This window comes from Danio rerio, chromosome 24 (assembly GCF_049306965.1).
Source record: "Danio rerio strain Tuebingen ecotype United States chromosome 24, GRCz12tu, whole genome shotgun sequence".
NCBI classification, from domain to species: domain Eukaryota; kingdom Metazoa; phylum Chordata; class Actinopteri; order Cypriniformes; family Danionidae; genus Danio; species Danio rerio.
The window spans coordinates 4,654,501-4,673,634 of NC_133199.1; positions in this window are offsets into that span (position 1 = coordinate 4,654,501).

Genomic DNA, 19,134 nt, shown 5'->3' on the forward strand with positions numbered 1-19,134 from the left:
ACATTTGTCATTAATTTTTAGGATAAGTTTTTTTAAGAGCAGCTCAATATTCTAAAGAACCTGTTTCCACAACAAAGAACCTTTACTGCAATAGAAAGAATCCATGGATGTTAACAATAGATGCTGACAAAGAACTTTTTTGGTGTTGGTTAAGATGTAACATTAGAACTGGAAGTAGAGTCTCTATTGTCCCTCATTTCTCAAGAAACTGCACCTGCAATAATGCCCGAGTAACTCTATAACTAAACTGAACTATGCCATAGCAATTTATAATATATAAGTATACCATTAGCAATGTATGTTCCATTTGTAACCCTGGATATAGGTACACTTATTTGCATATTTGCAATAGCCAAAAAATACAGTGTAGGGGTTAATGCCATAAATCATTAGAATATTAAGAAAAGATCATGTTTTATTGTGTTGTCTGACATACTGAATCACTGTAAATAATTTTAATTCAACAGTAGTTCTTAACATTTTATTTAAATATCAGTCAACAAGTTTTAAAGGTACTAAATTACAATTTCATCCTCACTAAAGTGTAAAAATAAATGTTCGTCAGTATATTCAGCACACTTTTAACCATATTTCAAAGGGCAACAAAAGAATAATTATGAAATAAGATGTACAAAAGTGTGCCAAAACTAAAATTCAACATATGTTGATGTTATGTTCCAAAGCTAAATAAATAAACATATAATAAAAATAAATAAATAAATACATAAATAAAGTTCATTAAATAATTAAAAGATAATAAATGAATAAATAAATAAATGAATAAAATTCAATCATTAAATAAAAATAATCAAGTAAATAAATTACTTAAAATATAATAAATGAGTAAATAAATCAAACAAATAAAAACGCATTAATTAAGATAATAAATAAATAAATAATAAAACAAATAAATAAAATTTGTTCATTAATTAATTACAAGATAATAAATAAATGAATTCATAAAATTCAATTAATAATTAAGAAAATAAATAAACAAATACAATTAATTACTTAAAACATAAAAAAACTAATTAGATAGCATATAAATTAAATATAATAAATAAATAAACCAAACAAATTAATAAAAATCATTCATTAATTTAAATAAAATAAATAAATAAATAAACAAATAAATAAATAAAATATAATAAATAAATAAACAAATTAATCAAATATTTAATTAAAATAAATTATGAGGATGTAAAATAAAAGAATTGTATTTTTATCTCCCTTTATGAATTTAAAACTTAATATGGATGCTTAAAATATAAAAATTTGAGGTTTGCTTCCCTCCCTCAATATCCATGAAAGTTATAGCCCATAATTTGACCTATGGATACACCACAGGGTGTCAATAACCCAACCCGTCTCCAGTTTTTTCAGTCAATTTCAGCATCATTCAGATCATGCAAGATAAATGAAAAAGTACAAAACCCACACGGACAGACAAGAAGATGCCAGATTAAAGCAGACTCCTTCAATTCTACCCTGTTGTAATTTGGCAGATGATAATTAGGCCATTTCAATTTGCATAACGACAGGAGGTGTTTATGTTTTGCGTGCTGTTGGCTAAATTAGGTTAGCGGATGACAGTGGCTTCCTTTTGAGGCTTTTAATACGGTGTGATTTCATCAAACGAGAGCGGAGAAAGTACTAAATGACTCGTTTAAGACAATAGATCTTATCTGTGCAGAGATACGATGCAGTTTCAACAGTCACACGTCGTATCTTTGTGTATTTATTGACTTGAACTAAGGGCAAGATTGTCTATTTGAAGCAACGATAAGCCCTTTTATTGTAGCTTTAGCATTGGCTGTGGTTGTGGGGAGGGAACGAATATCAAATCAAACCCTCAAACTGGTTATTTTCCCTCAGGAAAGATATTTATTAGATCCATTAACAGTAGAGTGTTGGGTAAACGCTAATATACACACGGTCCGAATACAGTTTTAGAGCATCTGTGTCACTTATACACCCACAAAGGACACATTTGCTTTCTAAATGCCATCAGTTCTCCCTTTTTAAGTCCAGAGCAAATGAACATTGCACTGTTTACACAACCCTTCCCTTTTCATTTGTGTGCTGCACCTATTATTAAATCAAATATGCATACACAGAGAGAGTATTTTGCTTTGCCATGATCAACAGGGTGCATTTCAGTGACGTGCGGTGAGGTTTGAGAGCTAGTGACTCATTCAAAGTCAGATTTACAAACATATCCACCCAATATATTTGCCATCTACCGATTGTGTTTCATATATCATCATATCAACATTCTTTCCATAGACATAGCAAGTACATATTGGGCAAAGGAAGAATGTAAATGTATAGCGATTAAATATGCATCCTCAAAAAACACCTAGCTGGATGCTACAGACAACTATAACAAGCACCACGGCGGATGCGCTTGCTCTCTCTCAGGCCCCATTTACACCAATGCGTTTTCGTTTTAAAACGCATAAGTTTTGCTACGGTTACGCCATCCGTCCACACTACACCGGAGTTCTCAAGCGCCGAAAACGGAGCGTTTTGAAAATGCTGGAGATGCCGTTTTCATTCTGAAACGCTGCTGCTCCGTCTCAGTGTGAATGAAGGGAAACGGAAACATCTGAAAACGGAGGCGGGGCTGCTGGGATTCGCTACCTGATTGGGGCTTTTGTGTCATTATGTATCCTTCCCTTATTCGTCAAGCCCCTATGACATGACTATAACACATGGCTTTAACGCTACCGGAAGACAGCAGACTAGCCTTCCCTGTAAACAACAACACGGACACAGAAATGGGAGCGTTGCTTGCACTATTGTCTGTTTTAGGCGCCATTGTGCAGTTATTCATTTGTTACGTTTAGTAACAACTCGACCTCGTCGTCTGTCCACAGAAATACCTCTCTTGCTTTCTTTGCCATCGCGTTTATTGTTCAACCAGCGTTTGTTGACTAACAATAACCACATGCCGAGTGAGACACATGCTTCCTGTTTATACTAACGCGCATGCCCAGAGTGCGCGAATGGTCACGTGATATACGTTTTTGGTGGCGTAGTGTGGACGGAGATATGTTCAGAAACGCTAGGTGAAACGCTAGTGTGGACACGGATCATTTTTGATCTAAAACGCCGTTTTAAAACTAAAACGCACTAGTGTACACGGGGCCTCATTCACACTCACACACAGACACAGACATACACACACAAACTCACACAGCACCACGGCGGATGCGCTTGCTTTCTCTCATTTACACTCACACACACACACACACACAAATTCACACAGCACCACGGCGGATGCCATCACACATAGAGGATTTCAACACTGGTCTTACCTTTGCTTGTAAATGATGTCCTGAAATGATGGAGTTATCTTCTGTCCTGTCCTTTGAAGCAAGCCCTTTAGCACAGGTGTTGTACCTAGAAACGCACCCCTGCTGTTGGTCGTCCAATATTTATTCATGTTTTGATTTAAAGTGCAATTTTGAGAAATTTTTGAGCTTTAATAAAGCATTACACTGCTAGCATACACTAAGTAAGTAAATTGGCACGTGCTAAAGCCAGTTTGCAAGAGATTGCGCAATCTGACGTGAGGCACAGCTCGGGCTGCCTCACCTCGCTTCCTACACTGTAATTAAACAGGAAATACAGCGATTTTGAAAATAAAAATGATTGAAATCATTTAAATCATACAGAGATTGCATTTATATTACAGATTAGTGGCAAAAAATATTTATTTTATCATTATTATACTCATGATGGCAGGTGAAGATGATGGCAGGTGAGGCACTGTCTCACCGCCTTCCCTGACCACACGTCCCTGAAATATATGCACCCGATATATTTGCCATCTATAATTATATCAGCATTCTAACCATACACATAGCAGGCACACACTGGGCCAAGGAAGAATGTAAAATGTATAGTAATTAAATATGCCTCCCAAAAAAACCAAGCTGGTTTTCGCCAAGCTGGCGACAGGGGCGCCGCTGCGGGGTTTCGCAAATGAAAGTGAGGGGGGGTGGGGGGTGTTCGGTCACGGATGGAAGTGAAAAATTAGGAAGGGGTGTCGCGGACAAAAGTGAAGAGCGGGAAAGGGGGGTTCTGGAGTGGGGGTTGTGGTGGCGTGGGCTCCACAATGTCTCTGGGGGCCCCCTAAATGTGTGGGCTCTTAGATTCGTGCTAACTTTTAGCCCCTAGCGGCGCCCCTGCTAGCAACACACACAGCACCACGGCAGATGCCATCACACATTGAGGATTTGAAAACTGGTCCTACCTTTAGTTGTAAATGAAGTCTTGAAATGATCTTCTGTCCTGTCCTTTGAAGCAAGCCCTTTAGCTCTGGCATTGGTCGTCAATTATTTATACACATTTTGATTGAAAAATTGAGGCATTTTTGAACTTTAATAAAGCATTACATTGGTAGCATATACTGAGTAAGCCAGGGATGTCCAAACTTGGTCCTGGAGGGACGGTGTCCAGCAAACTTTAGTTCCAACACCAATCAGACACACCTGGGCTAGCTAATTAAGCTCTAACTAAGCTTTCTAGAAAAATCCCTGCAGGTGTGTTGAGGCAAGTTGGAGCTAAAATCTGCAAGACACTGGCCCTCCAGTTTGGACACCACTGGAGTAAGCAAAAGGCACACACTCAAGTCAGTATACATAGGGCCAAGGAAGAATGTAAAACAAATAGCGGTTCAATATGCCTCTCAAAAAACATCCAGCTGGATGCTATATACAACTACGACAAGCAACACACACAGCACCACAGCGGATGCCATTTGCACATGGAGGATCTGAACACTGGTCTTACCTTTACTTGTAAATGATTGATTGAATGTCCAAATTTGAGAAAGTTTTGAGCTTTAATACATACATACACTCTCAGAAATAAAGATAAAGGAGCTGTCACTGGGGCAGAACCTTTTCAAAAGATACATATTTGTACCTAAAGAGTCCACATTGGTTCCTCAATGGTGCATATTAGTACCCAAATGTACCTTAAAAGTACCTTTGAGGTGCCATTATGAACCCTTCAGGTACAAATATGTACCTTTTGAAAAGGTACTGCACCAGTGACAGCTCCTGTACCTTTATTTCTAAGAGTGTAGCATAGCAGGTACATACTGGGCCAAGGAAGAATGTAAAATGTATAGTGGTTCAATATGCCTCCTAAAAAACATCAAGCTGGATGCTACAGACAACTATAACAAGCGACACACACAGCACCACGGCGGATGCACACACAGGATTCAAACACTGGTCCTACCTTTACTTGGGCTGCCTCACCTAACTTCGACACTGTAATTGAAGAGAGAAAAAACGCAAAATATATTTAATTATAAAAATCATTGAAATCATTCGAATCATACAAACATTGCATTTATTGCACAAATCAGTGGACAAATACATCTTTAGTATACATCTCATGATGGCAGGTGGGAATGTGCCTCCCCTGACCGCAGATCCCTGCCTTATTCTTGACAGAGGAACTGGAAAGTGGTTTATTTATGTTTTCATTTTTTACAATGAAAGAGAAGGGTAAAATGTCTCAACCTCAAATCAATATTGCAAATAGGTAATGAGGAATTTAATCTAGCCGATCACCACACGAGTTAACCACTGGAAAAGTGGCAGTATGTAGCTGGGTTTGGTAGTGAGCCCATGTTAACTTTCAATACCACAAAAAAGTGACCAATTATGGGTCTGGAATTGAAAAATAATTTGAAATATTTCAAACAAGCTCTCTCGCTTTCGCTCTCTCTCTCTCACTCTCTTTGTGTACCTTGTATTTCTTATGTTATGGGGACAAAAGCTGCATTTACATTGCAGATCTTGATGGTCGATTCCGATTTTGTGACAGTATATGATTTTTTTGATGACCTGCTTACACATCTTTTAAAAGTAAATTCGATTGTCTGTATTTACAAAGCACACAGCAAAGACGCAATGACTAGGAAAAAAAAAACAGGCACTAATAATAAAGGAGCGCTCTTTTTCTCTATTCCTGAATTTAATCTGTTTGCAGGGTGTCATTTTTTTATTCTTTTTGAGAAGTTGTTTTACTATAGTTTATGACAAAAAAGGTTCTTATTTTACCATCTTCTTTCAATGTCGGCCTTTTTTAAACCAGTAGACATTAATGTAATGTCTATGGCGTGATTTATGCAAGTAATGTATGCAATGGTTTATATTTAAATTGGTTACGAGGCAAATGTTGCTCTCTCTCTCTCTCGTTAACATGCTTAAACATATATATAACAATATAAAAGCGTATTTAGTCCTCTTGTACGAGATTTAAGGTTTGCGACTCTGCTGAAGTCTGTTCTGAAATGAAAGCATCAGACTTGATGGCATTTATTATGGTTTTTAATGATGCGCGACTCGCTCTGACAGGTGTAAATCCTATCTACCAGCTACACTGCAGACACGACGGCACAGATCTAATTCATATCATAAATTTCCACATATAAACAAGGCCTGAATCTGATTTGAGTAAATTGGAATCAATGTGATTTTTTCCCTGCTACACGTACATGGGCCATATCTGATCTGTGCCACATAGGAGGAAAAAAAAAATGGAATTGAGTCATTTGAACCATGCAGTGTAAATGCAGCCTAAAGCCTAGAAGAAAAATATTATAGGAAATACTGTGAAAAATGTCCTGCTCTGTTAAACAGCATTTGGGAAATATTTAAAAATGAATAAAATTCACAGGAGGGCTAATAATTCTGACTTTCACCTGTATATATGATAAGCCAGTATTCCATTTCACATTGGACTCAGAGAGATTTGCTCAGACAGGAACAAGTATGATCTGAAACGAGAAGCGTTCCAATCACAAAAAAAGTAATGTAGACTTGCAGCACTCAGGCTGAAGTGAGGTTTAAAACAAAGGCCCCGCGAGCCGTCAGCGCAGCAATAGAAAGCTGATTGACGTCGAACACGGCGGATCCACCCGGGGGCCCCTGACCCGCTCCATGTGTGAGAGCCTGAAACCTGATGATGGCCAAATCCAGTGTGGAATGACTGCAGGCAGTGACCTGCACTAGAGGGGGTCAGCGAGAAACAAAGAGCATTCAGGTACAGAGCGAGACGTTCCCCCCTCTGATAAGAAGAGGCTAATGTACAAGAGTTTGCATTGTTAGCACTGAGGACAAAGATGAATGAAGCAGAAGGGCTTTTTTTTCCCCTGCTGTGGAAAAAGGGTGACAGAGGTGATTGGCAGGTGCGTAAACACTCTAAATCTGAATAGACATTCCAGAAATTGCTAACAGTATTGAAAATATGCCATACGCGGCGGCAATAATCCTCTTTTGTGTCTACAAAAGCTAACACTAATTCACTTCTCATTTACAACGCTCGACAATTCACCCTTTCACCAAGTAGGACTGCATTTTTTTTTTTCAAACCAACACACGCAGTTTGGTCTCTTGGTCGCTCTCTCTCACTCTTTAAACTCCATTACATTAAAAATTATTTTATTTTAACGTTTTTTCATTTAATTTATTGTATTTAATTATTTATTTTAATGCTATTTAATTTAATTATTTATTTAATGCTATTTCATTTTATTTAATTATTTATTTTAATGCTATTTAATTTAATTTATTTGTCATTAGTTGTATTTAATTATTTTTTAATGCTATTTTTATTTAATTTAACATTTAATTTATGTTATTTAATTTATTTGTTTATTTTAATTGTATTTAATTAAATTTACTCAATGTTATTTCATTTAATTTATTTGCTTTAATGACATTTATTTATTTATTTATTTTAGAGTATTTAATTTAATTAATTTGTTTTAGTGGTATTTAATTTAATTAAATTTTTTTATTTAATTTTAATTAAATGGTTTTTAATTTAATTATTTACTTTAATGGTATTTGATTTATTTATTTTAATGGTTTTTAATTTGTTTAATTACTAAATTAAATTAAATTAAATTAAATTAAATTAAATTATATTAAATTAAATTAAATTAAATTAAATTAAATTAAATTAAATTAAATTAAATTAAATTAAATTAAATTAAATTAAATTAAATTAAATTTAATTTAATTTAATTTAATTTAATTTAATTTAATTTAATTATTGGCATGACTTGTCAAGAATTGCCAAAGCATAAAAAAATTACATAAAAAAAAAGAAAATCATTATTAGATAATGAATAAATAATGCATATATACATAGTAAAAAAACTGTTAGAATTCTGATAAATACATATGGCAAAAAGAAAGAAAAGCTAAAACTAAAAGACTAATATGAGGATAAAAAGGGTAAGAAAAAAAAGAAAAAAAAGAAAAAAGAAAAAAAAACTGTTTGTGACTGTGTGTAACTGTTAAAATAAAATACAAAACAATGTACTACTGTGCATTCATTCAGATGGAGTGCAATATTATATCTGACTACTTCTGTCTACTTCTCACTCTCTAACACAACCAAGGCTGCACAATATTGAAAAACAAACTGACATAGTGATATTTAATTTTTCTGCAATATGAATAGAATTTGACCAGATGACTTGAATAGCTCTATTTAGAAAGACATCATGATTGCAAAGAGATTGGGGTGATTTGTAGGGCAGTGCATGTGTGTAATATTATAAAAAAAAATTGTGAAGCACTACAATCCAAACACCAAATTTTGGTTTCAACAAAATCAATTAACAGTTAATCTTGATAGTCCACTTGAGACTTTCGAGCCTTCTGATTTATGGTTCCTAAACTCTGGAATAGCCTTCCTGATAATGTCCGAGGCTCAGACACACTCTCCCAAATCAAAACTAGATTAAAGACATATCTTTTTAGAAAAGCGTACACTAAGTGCATCACTTAGCGATATGATGCATGAATGTGCTTTACTTCCAGCCTTCGGTGCCTAGACTGCAGCTCCCAAAGACGTTTGGCCAGAGGAGAAATGGTTGTGCCCAACTGAGCCTGGTTTCTCTCGAGGTTTTTTTAATTCTTCACTTTCGTCAATTGATGAAGTTTTTTCCTCGCCGCTGTTGCCACTGGCTTGCAAGGTTCGGGATCTGTGGATTTGTGCATTGATGGATTTACTCTTCAGTGTTTGGACTCTCAGTAGTGATTATTAAACCACACTGAACTGAGCTAAACTGAACTGAACGTAAATACTGAAAACTGAACTGACACTGTTTCAATTTACTATGATCTTCTATGTTAAGCTGCTTTGACACAATTTACAATGTAAAAGCGCTATACAAATAAAGGGGAATTAATGCAAATTTCTAATCAGCCAATCACAAGGAAGAAACAAAATGCATTTAGGCATGCAGACATGGTCAAGACGATCTGGTGCAGTTCAAACTGATCATCGGAATGGGGAAGAAAGGGGATTTAAGGGACTTTGAACATGGCATATTTGTTGGTGACATGGCTTTACTCACTTTTTTAAGTAAAGTCAACTAATCACTTTAAAAGCAATGGGTTTACACTACTTAAGTAAAGAAAACAAGTTACTTTTTCACAGTGTAGTTAAAACAACATCTATTAAAAGTGAAACTTAACATGATGATTTAGAAATTGTTAGCTGTAAAAGAAAGAGTTTGACTAACAGCGACGCAAATTGTGGTGGGCATTTGAATGGACAGATGAGCTGAGATTTGGGTGTAGTAGTTTGTTTTGTGCTCAGAGTGTAGTCAAAGAAACCCCCGGATTACTCTGCACATATCCTGTTACACAAAAGAAACAGATTAGCTTTTTTTCCAGTGTGAGTCATATGGTTCTCGAAGAACCGTTCTAAAGACATACAGCTAACTTCTAATAGCTAATAGCTAATTTCTTTTATCTTTGCCATGATGACAGTAAATAACATTTTACTAGATCATTTTTAAAAGACTAGTATTCGGCTTATAGTGACATTTAAAGGCTTAACTAGATTAATTAGGGTAATTAATTAGGGCAAGTCATTGTATAACAGTGGTTTGTTCTGTAGACAATTAAAAAAACAAAATGTTTAACACGGCTAATAATATTGACCCTAAAATGGTTTTAAAACAATTAAAATCTGCTTTTATTATTTTATTATTTTTAAACATCATCTGGGAAATTTTTGAAAAAGAAAAAATAAATAATTCTGACTTCAACTGTACATCGAGTAATGAGTCTGTAAAGGTGTGGGCTGTGGTTTCAGGCAGAAACACAGCTGATGCCTGCAGGAAAATATCAGTGCTCAAACATCAGTGAAGCGAGGAAAGCTCACGTGCTGTGATGCTAGTCAAGCTTGTCCGTTTAATGGGGGTCAGACTGATAAAGTTCACGCTGCTGTTTAGGAGTGATTATGTTGTTCAGTTCTTATGAGTGACGTGTTATCATTCGGCTGTGGTTAAGGAAGTCTTTTTTTTATAAACAAGATGTTTTAATGATTGACTGAGCTGAAAGTAAAGGTATTTCTCGCTGAATATCTGGAATTCTTTGTTCTCTCAGTCAGAATAATCAGAGTTGATGGGTTTCTCGGGTGTTATGGAAAGGTAGTTTGCTCTTGCAGGTATAAATACTCAAAGCAATCTCATTTTTCAGGATTTAGGTAAACTGAATTTAAATGAATATGTTTATATTGGAACCATGTACTAAAAATGAAGTTTTAAATGCATTTTGGCCTATTCTTTTGCATAACAATTACAATTTTAGAGGAATGAAAAGATTTCAGGTTTATATATATATAGTTGGAGTTTGGTCACTGAAAATCGTTAGGAATAAAAAATAATGGGCCCTATCATACACCCGGCGCAATGTGGCGCAAGACGCGGCGCAATAGTCTTTTGGTAGTTTCAGCTTGGCGCAAGAGTCGTTTTGAGGCGTTGCGGTACACTGTTTAAATAGCAAATGCATTAGCGCTCATTTTGTGCGCCCATAGGCGTTCTGGTCTAAAAAGGAAGGCGTTCTGAGGCGTACCGCTGGCGCGTCGCTATTTTGAGAATCTATAATAGATTTTTCATTAGACCAAAACTAACCCGGTCTAAACTCCGGCGCAGAGTTGCGCCTCGCTTACACACTGCTTAATACACACAAAAGAGCAATAAGCAAATATCTTTATTATTCTTTATGAAAAAATTTAAATATTAAGGATATATATATAGGATATAATAAGAATAGATATGGGATATAAATATAAAAGATTAAAATATTACAAAACATATTATTTTCTAGCCAACATAAATATGAAAAATCACTGCTTTTATGTCTTCTTCATCTTGGGAGGCTTTTTCAGATCATTCATAACAATTTGCTTTTGTATAATGTTATTATTATTAGCAGTATTATTTATTATATCCATATTTATATTTGTTTTATTAAAAACAAGCTTAGATTTGCCCACCAGTCAGGTTTTAGACCATATGGGGCATGGCAGGTGTATTTGGAAATAACTCAGGTTTTTGAACACACTTCGTTAATATTGTTCATTTATTCGTTTGCTAGAAATTAAAACTGAATTTAGAAATAGTTTTGAAACAAATATTTGCGCTTAACAAACGCAATTAATTATTTATAGGGGGCGCAAAGCGCATTTTCCCGTCCGTAAATTAGCAAAAATGCGCTCTGACACGCCCTGAAAGCGTTTGCGCCCTGCGTTTTGGACCATGGACCGTCAAAATAGAGCCCAATATGTTTAAATTAGAATACTGACAATGTAGAAACTGCATTTTTAGTCATTTTCTCTGATCCTGCTGAACTGGGGCCTTTTTTTTCAGAACAATTCTGAACCTGTCCAAAAATCTCTGACAGTATTTAGCTACGGTTTTGTTTCTCTTTTGCAATTTTACCAGAAATGTAATATCTCAATTTCTCTGCTTCTCTTACCATAGTACATGCTTTCATATCTTCTCATCTGCCTCACTTTCCTCACTCTCTCAGTCTATAAGTCACTCTAGGGGCTAATTATGATCTAGCTTGAAATAAATACATATATTTTACAAAACCCTGCAGAGTACTGCTTTTTTTTTTTTGTTTGCAGTATATCTCCGGTCTCCGGTGGGTCGCTTTGGGATTGACTGGCCAGAGATTTGCAGGGTGCAGTAATTGTGTCTCATTAATTCTTACAGTAATGCAGGGCAGCTTTACTGGCTATGCAATTAGCAGGCTGAGCCCTGAATAGAGCAGTTAATCAAGGGACAAAAGCAGGAGCTCAGCAGCCATTAGGCACAGAGGATGTCGGCTCATTGTCAGGGACACAAGGAATGCATGCAGACGTGCCTTCATTTAGGATGACTCAGGCAGGGGAGAATCCAAGGCCTCTCCGAAGCCTTTCACCAACCTGCATAAGCAAACTTCCTGCTTTTTCATACATTTGTGCATATACTATAATGCTTTGACAATTTTATTTTATTTTTTTAAATAATAAATAAAATGCCATTTTTAAACATTTGTCAGCAGAGAAGTCATAAAGTTTAATCATTTCTTCTTCTTTTTTTTTTTTGTTAATTACATAACCAAAACAAAATGCATTATTATTTTCAATTTTTCTTAAGGTTGTTTGTTAGTTTACGGTTTAATACATTTTTTAGTATTCTTTTTTTAAAATAACATTAAATAGAATTTATAAAAATAAGTAGGAAAACTTCATTCATTCATTTTCATCTGCTTTTCAGGGGCCGAGTGGCGGGGACAGCAGTCTTATGCTGCGTTTACACCAGATGCGGAATGCACAAATAAATCGTGATATTCCCGCGTGAACATTTTGAGTTTACCCGCGTCATTCATGCATCCAATCCGCTTCAATTGTGCATCAAATTTACTTCACAGTAGACACAGCTTTGCATTATGGGCAGGGCTTCTGTCTACCAGTGACTCTAGCTTCATTGCTAATTGGCTAACATGGATTTTATTGAGAGAGTAGCTGTGCTTTATAAAGGCTAAAAAAACAGCGTAGATTCATTTGGTGTCTGAGTGTACTAGTTCCTTTCAGAGGCGCACCTAGCTTTGTGAGTTCATAAAGTCCTCCAGACACTGTATCTGGATGATGGAGGCTTTCAGCGGTGCTTCAGATTTAGCTGGGCCCAGTTTGATAAACTGTTGTCTGGAGTTCGGCAGGAGGATTTTCCCCTGGGACACCAACAACAGGCATTATCGTGTCATTATCGCTCCCCTACAAGAGAAAGCTCCTGATTGGTTAATGCGGCGCGAAAGTCTGCTAAAGTTCAGATTTTTCAACTCGATCGATTCAGAGGTAATGTGTGATATATATGAATTGCGTTTTTTGCACCGCCTCATTCACACTTATCGCACTGCAGGATGTCTACTTGCATTTTGGCATTGACTTAACATGTAAATCACTCGCGCTTGATGCTTCATATGCCTCTGGTGTGAACGCAGCATTAGGAGAGAACCCCAGACTTCCCTCCCCCAGATACTTTCTTCAACTCCTCCGGGGGGATCCCGAGGCACTCCCAGGCCAGCAGAGACATAGTCCCTCCAGTGTGTCCTGGGTTTTTTCCGAGGCCTCCTCTTAGTGGGACATGCCTGGAACACCTCCCTAGGTAGGTGTCCTGGAGGCATCCAAAACATATACCCGAGCCACCTCTGAGCTGACATCTCTTGATGTGGAGGAGCAGCGGCTCTACTCCGAGATCCTCCCGGGTGACAGAGCTCCTTACCCTATCCATAAGGGTGCGCCCTGCCACCTTGCGAAGAAAACTAATGTCAGCCAGTTGTATCAGAGATCTTGTCCTTTTAGTCATGACCCAAAGCCCATGACTATAGGTGAGAGTAGGAACGTAGATTTACCGATAAATCAAGAGCTTTGCCTTTCAGCCCAGCTCCTTCTTTACAACAACCGCATTACTGCTGTCACTGCACCAATCCACAATCTGCATTATAATAATTTTATAATTAATGTAATAATAATTTTATTTATAAAATAATATTCAGATATAAAACAGGCTTTATATAAAGGACTGTACTCATTTAAATGTTTGGTATGTGTAAGTGTATTTCAGTGTGTGTGTGTGTGTGTGTGTGCACATTTTCACCTTAGCCTACAATTCCCTGACTAAACTGCAGTCATATCTGTTGACTCATGAGTTTGTAAGACCTTTTACCACCCTGGGAGAATGAGAAATCACCAGAATCCTCCACCTTATCTTCCCTTTCCTCTCCCCCTCTCCGCAGTTCCTTTATCTCCCGCTCAGATAATCACTCACTCTGCAGCGAGGCGAGAAAATGAACCTCTCCTGGTCATTAAAATTAACCAGTGAATTATTGACATGTAATTAGCATGTCTTTCTCACCAGGGCCACTGCAAAGTTTCCCCCTGCAGTTCCTCTGAAAGGATGTGTCTTTCAGTCATTGTGGCTCAGATATAATAGTATAGCAATTTTAAAAGACGAACAGAAAAACTGTATGATGAAAAGTGCCTCAAACCACAGACTCTGAAAATCCTATTTATCAAATAATACAGCTGCTAAAACTTTATCAGCATTTATTCTCACAAGTAACGCAGTCTTCTGCTTGTTATCTCTGTCGTTAGGCGGGAAACGGCGCTGCGTTCGGATTAGGGTTTGGATTATGCAAACATGTCAAAATATATGTGCGTAATGAGCTGCGAGATTCTCTTTCAGGACAATTATAACTACAGCGCTCATATTTATTTATTTAACGTGTCATGTTTAAATGATTTGCCCCTGTAATTTTTTTACAATCAGTCAAAGCACAACACAACAATATGTGCTGTATTAATAAATACATTTGCCCGAAAAAAACGGTTACTTTTTCCATCGCAGCTGTCAGTTCTCCTGACAAATACCTCTTGAAGCTGAATTCCACTGAATACTAACCCGCGGATTAATTCTTCTCTTACTTATGACGCTTTTTCCTCCGTTTTTTTAGGGACCTGCGGTTTTGACAACCTGTTTATATTAAGCTGCAGTAAATCAAATTCAGAAGTTGCCTGGTAATCTCATTTTGTTTACAGCAAACTTTAGGAACAGCAGCTTCCTGTCTGCCTGACTTAATTTCGTCTGTTTGCAGACAGGCTTTCCATTTAATGGGGAGTAATAAGAGATAATTTTCTGGTAACCTACATTCCGTGTTGCTGGCATCAGCCTGTCACTGAAAGTAGGCTGTAGACACTGGGAAGGTGGTAGTGAAAGTGTTTGCAGATTTGGTGAAACTTCTGCCACACACTTGCACGGTAAAAGAGGCAGACGAGAGATTTCTTTAAGCAATAGTGCAAATAAAAATGAAGTTTCTGAAGTTGTTTTAAATTTTGCGGTAGGCCAAATTTGATAGCTGGTTTCCATCTTGAATTGCTGATATTTTTTCGAGGACATTTCCTTGATAGACAAGTGAGTAAACACAGATATAGATGCTTTGATTGATGAAACATAAAGAGAACAGTGCACTACTTCAATACAATACTACAACAGAAGAGGGTTTATCTGATTTGTTGAAGCCATCTCAGGTAATTTCATAAGGAAAATACGTAAATATAATGCAATGCTAATCGACATAGTTATTTTAAACATTCAATACTATAACACAAATTTAGACTATAAATGGGCTATATTTGTTAACCTATTGAACTTTGATGGGTTCCTAAACTAAATACAGTTATTCTGTTCTGTTCAGTGTAAATATTCCTATTGTTTGTGCAATTTTGTGATTCATTTGTAAAAACAAGATGGAGGACTAGCTAAGTAGCTAACTAACCAGCCAACTAACCAGCCAACTAACCAACTAACTAACTAACTAACTAACTAACAAACTAACTATTTTGCCTACATATTTCCAAATTTTCAGATTTTAAATTTCCATTTTTGAAAGACAAATGACTTTTGATAGCTGCTGCTATAGACAGTTACCTGTGTACCAACTTGTTTGCTGTTGGTTGTAGTCTTTGTGGTGTGTTGAAACTTTTTTTACTCTCAAGAGACAAAACCCAGTAGTTGGTTTGGCGTTTCAATGCCGCTAAATATGCTTAAAGGGCCGGAAAGGTGTCCGACTAACATTCTATTGAGACTAGTCATCTAGATTTTGAGGGATTAGTTTCAGTAATCTTTAACCTCCCACCTTCAATTCATACTTTTTTTTTGTGCGGCGACATCTGCCACCATTTTGTTCCCGGTTCTGGCAGAAAGAAACACAGGTGAGAGGAACAGCCAGCATCCTCTGCATTGTTGGCTGCTCTGTATCAGGACTGAAAGAAAGTATCATGTCTCCTCTCTCCGGCGGTCTCCAGTTTCAGAGAGTGACCATGAAGCTGTTTCCCAGCGCCTCTGCTCTATGCCTCATTGAACAGACATATCAGTGCCCTTTTGTGGAAGGCTCACGCATCCGGATGCTTTCAACCACACCTAACAACAGGCCATACGGTATACATATATCTCCCCCTGACTTTTTTAGTGTTTAAATAGTGCTTGTGTGAGGTGCATGCTAGATCAAGCAAGCAAGCAATGATTCTGTACACCAACAAGCTGAAATATCACAGAGACATGCGAGTACGATGTTTGACATGGGAAGGTAAGCAACCACATACAGTAGTAACAGAGCAAAAACTGCTAGAAAACCTCATAACAATGCCCTGAGAAAGTCTTGTATGGGAAGATAAGTGTGTGCTGTCTTTGTTTTCAACAGTGCACACTGACAAAGGACTCTTAAGGGTCATTTGGAACAAAACAACGACTATTATAGTATTTAGAGGTACATTCTTTTCCCAAATACAACTTGCAGACTTACAATACAATGTGTATTCCAGTGGCTAACAATGCACCTCAACGATGCAGATGTGTGTTTTGTTTCTGAAAGCAGAAAATTAGGGGATACTGTTCGTCCTCGTTATTCTGACCCTCCCCGCAACCTCTCCTATTGTTGTCTGCAGGTGCTAATGATTTTGTGGCCCTCTGAGTACACCAGCTCATTTGCTGGGAAGGAAATAAATGACTTCTTTAGAAGCCTCCCTGATATAATTTAGTTTGGGTTGAGGGTCTGACACTCTGTTAAACCTTGAACATTTTAGCCAAGTCTCACTAAGAAAACAATGTTGGTTTAATTCCTGAGGCTCCTCGGCCACCTGGTTCCTATATAATGAACAGCAAAGTGCGTAGTTTGTTTCATAAAACTAAAAGGAAGTGTCTTATATTGCTGGACTGGTGTGGTTCTTGTGCTTTCTGTTTGTGTTGGCACCTTGTATTCTGCCTATGGCCCATGTGTCTCCGATCACATGTTCTTCAGCGATGATGAGATGGACAGAGAGATTTTTCCACTCGTGTCTCAGCTTGACTGTCTCTCAGATTGTGTCTAAGAATGTTTAAACACTAACTCATGATGACAGAAATGCACACACACTTTAATAAGCATGCGCACACTGTGGTATTGACTCTTACAGTGAGTGTCTATCATTACAAGAGCTGGCGTATGAATCTAGAGACTGGTGTTGGTGTCCGTCAGATCGCTTTTAAGCAGTGCCAAAAGTAAGCTGACCTCCAAGGCCCTTGGTGCATTCAAAGCAAGACCACCAGAGCCCAAAGGCAACTTGGCACATGTAGTGGAACTGAGCACTGGGCCCCCCGAGCACATGCAGTGTAAACTCACCACTCAAGCCCATGGGCTTCCTGGCAAATACATGTTGACTACTTGGGCCCTCAGGCCTTTCAGTGCATACATATCACAAGCAAACTGCTGGGACCCGCAGGCCTCTTGGTCCATGCAGCTAACAACTACTGTCCTCAGGCCTTCAGTGCATATTCCCCAAGCAGATCTCCGGAGCTCCCTGACCCCCTGGCACACACAGTGTGAACAGACCACCAGGGGCCTTAAGTCCTTTGGCACATATAATTTGACCACCAGGACCCCTTAGCATAGGTGACACAAGATGATATCTAGGTCCCTCAGGCTCCTTGGCGCAAGTTGACCACTTGAGCTTCTTCTTGCAGTAAGAGCTGACGACTTCGAAACTAGAACTCCACATCAGAACACTAGGGCTCTCTAGACTGGACAGTGAGCACTATCTTGAGCCTTTTGCATGCAGTTTAAGCGTTAAACAAAGCTCTCTTACACCCCTCTTCCACCAGCACAAACCAGGTGCTAGATCGGAGCCAGTGTATTGCAGGTTCAGAACTGCTTCTTCTATCTGTCTTCTAAGAACCACTTTGTTTTACCACAGGCTAGAGAGACACTATAGAGCCAGGTCTGACATCACTGCATATGTCTCATCTTTCCCTGTAAGGCAAACACGGTAGCACTAAATACAAATCTAGTATGAAGATTAACCTTGCAAACCTACAGCAGAATTCAGAGACAGTGAGTCCAATGTGTTTATGCTGCATGCAGTAGGTTGCATTGACAGAGATAACAGGCAAAAATAACAAGTTCATCCAGCGCACTGTAATCTGTATATATGGAGACTACAAGTGAAAATAATGTATTAATTTAATGCCAACAATTGAACAGACAGAGTGATGTGAAAATTTGCTCACCATCACGTCAAAAAATGGCATTCAAAGAAGTTTCAGTTCATCTTATTTCTATCACAGCGATGTTTTAGATCAACATAAGAACCACTTTTCCTAGTTCAGAGCTGGTGCTTTGCCAGTTGAAAGACAAATAACAATTTTGGACTTGAGTTCTAGCTCCAAACCAGTACCTGAACCACCTCAGTGGAATACTATAAGGGTATTAGAGAGTGTAGTGTGCTTCTAGAAACAATGTAAGTTTTACACTAGTAACACTCTTGGTTGCTATTACCATATGATCCAATCTTCATATAATTCAATCATTTTAGCATCTACAGTAAACAAAAGACATGTGCCCTAGGTGAGACCATGATATTTTCTTGGACATGGAAAGTTTCCCAAATAGGCTCTCTGCACATTTCTCTGAAAATGCTGAGCTCAGCGCCCTTTATAAATGTTTGCTTGCTGCATGCTCACAGTTCAACATTAAGCATTCACACTTGCTGAAAGTAAAACAGTGAAGGTCACTAAGGCCCTGTAATGTTGGAAGCTAGCCAGTATTGCTACTCGACTACAACATGCCACCCTATCAGTAGGCAGATCCCATGAGCTCCAATGTTTTCACTTCTTAGTAGTCACCACATCATCTCATTTGCTAGCTGAACTCTGCTCAAGTTGGTTGCATCATCAATGGTCGCTGTCACTCCTGGTGACTCAACTTGTCAACACGTTCA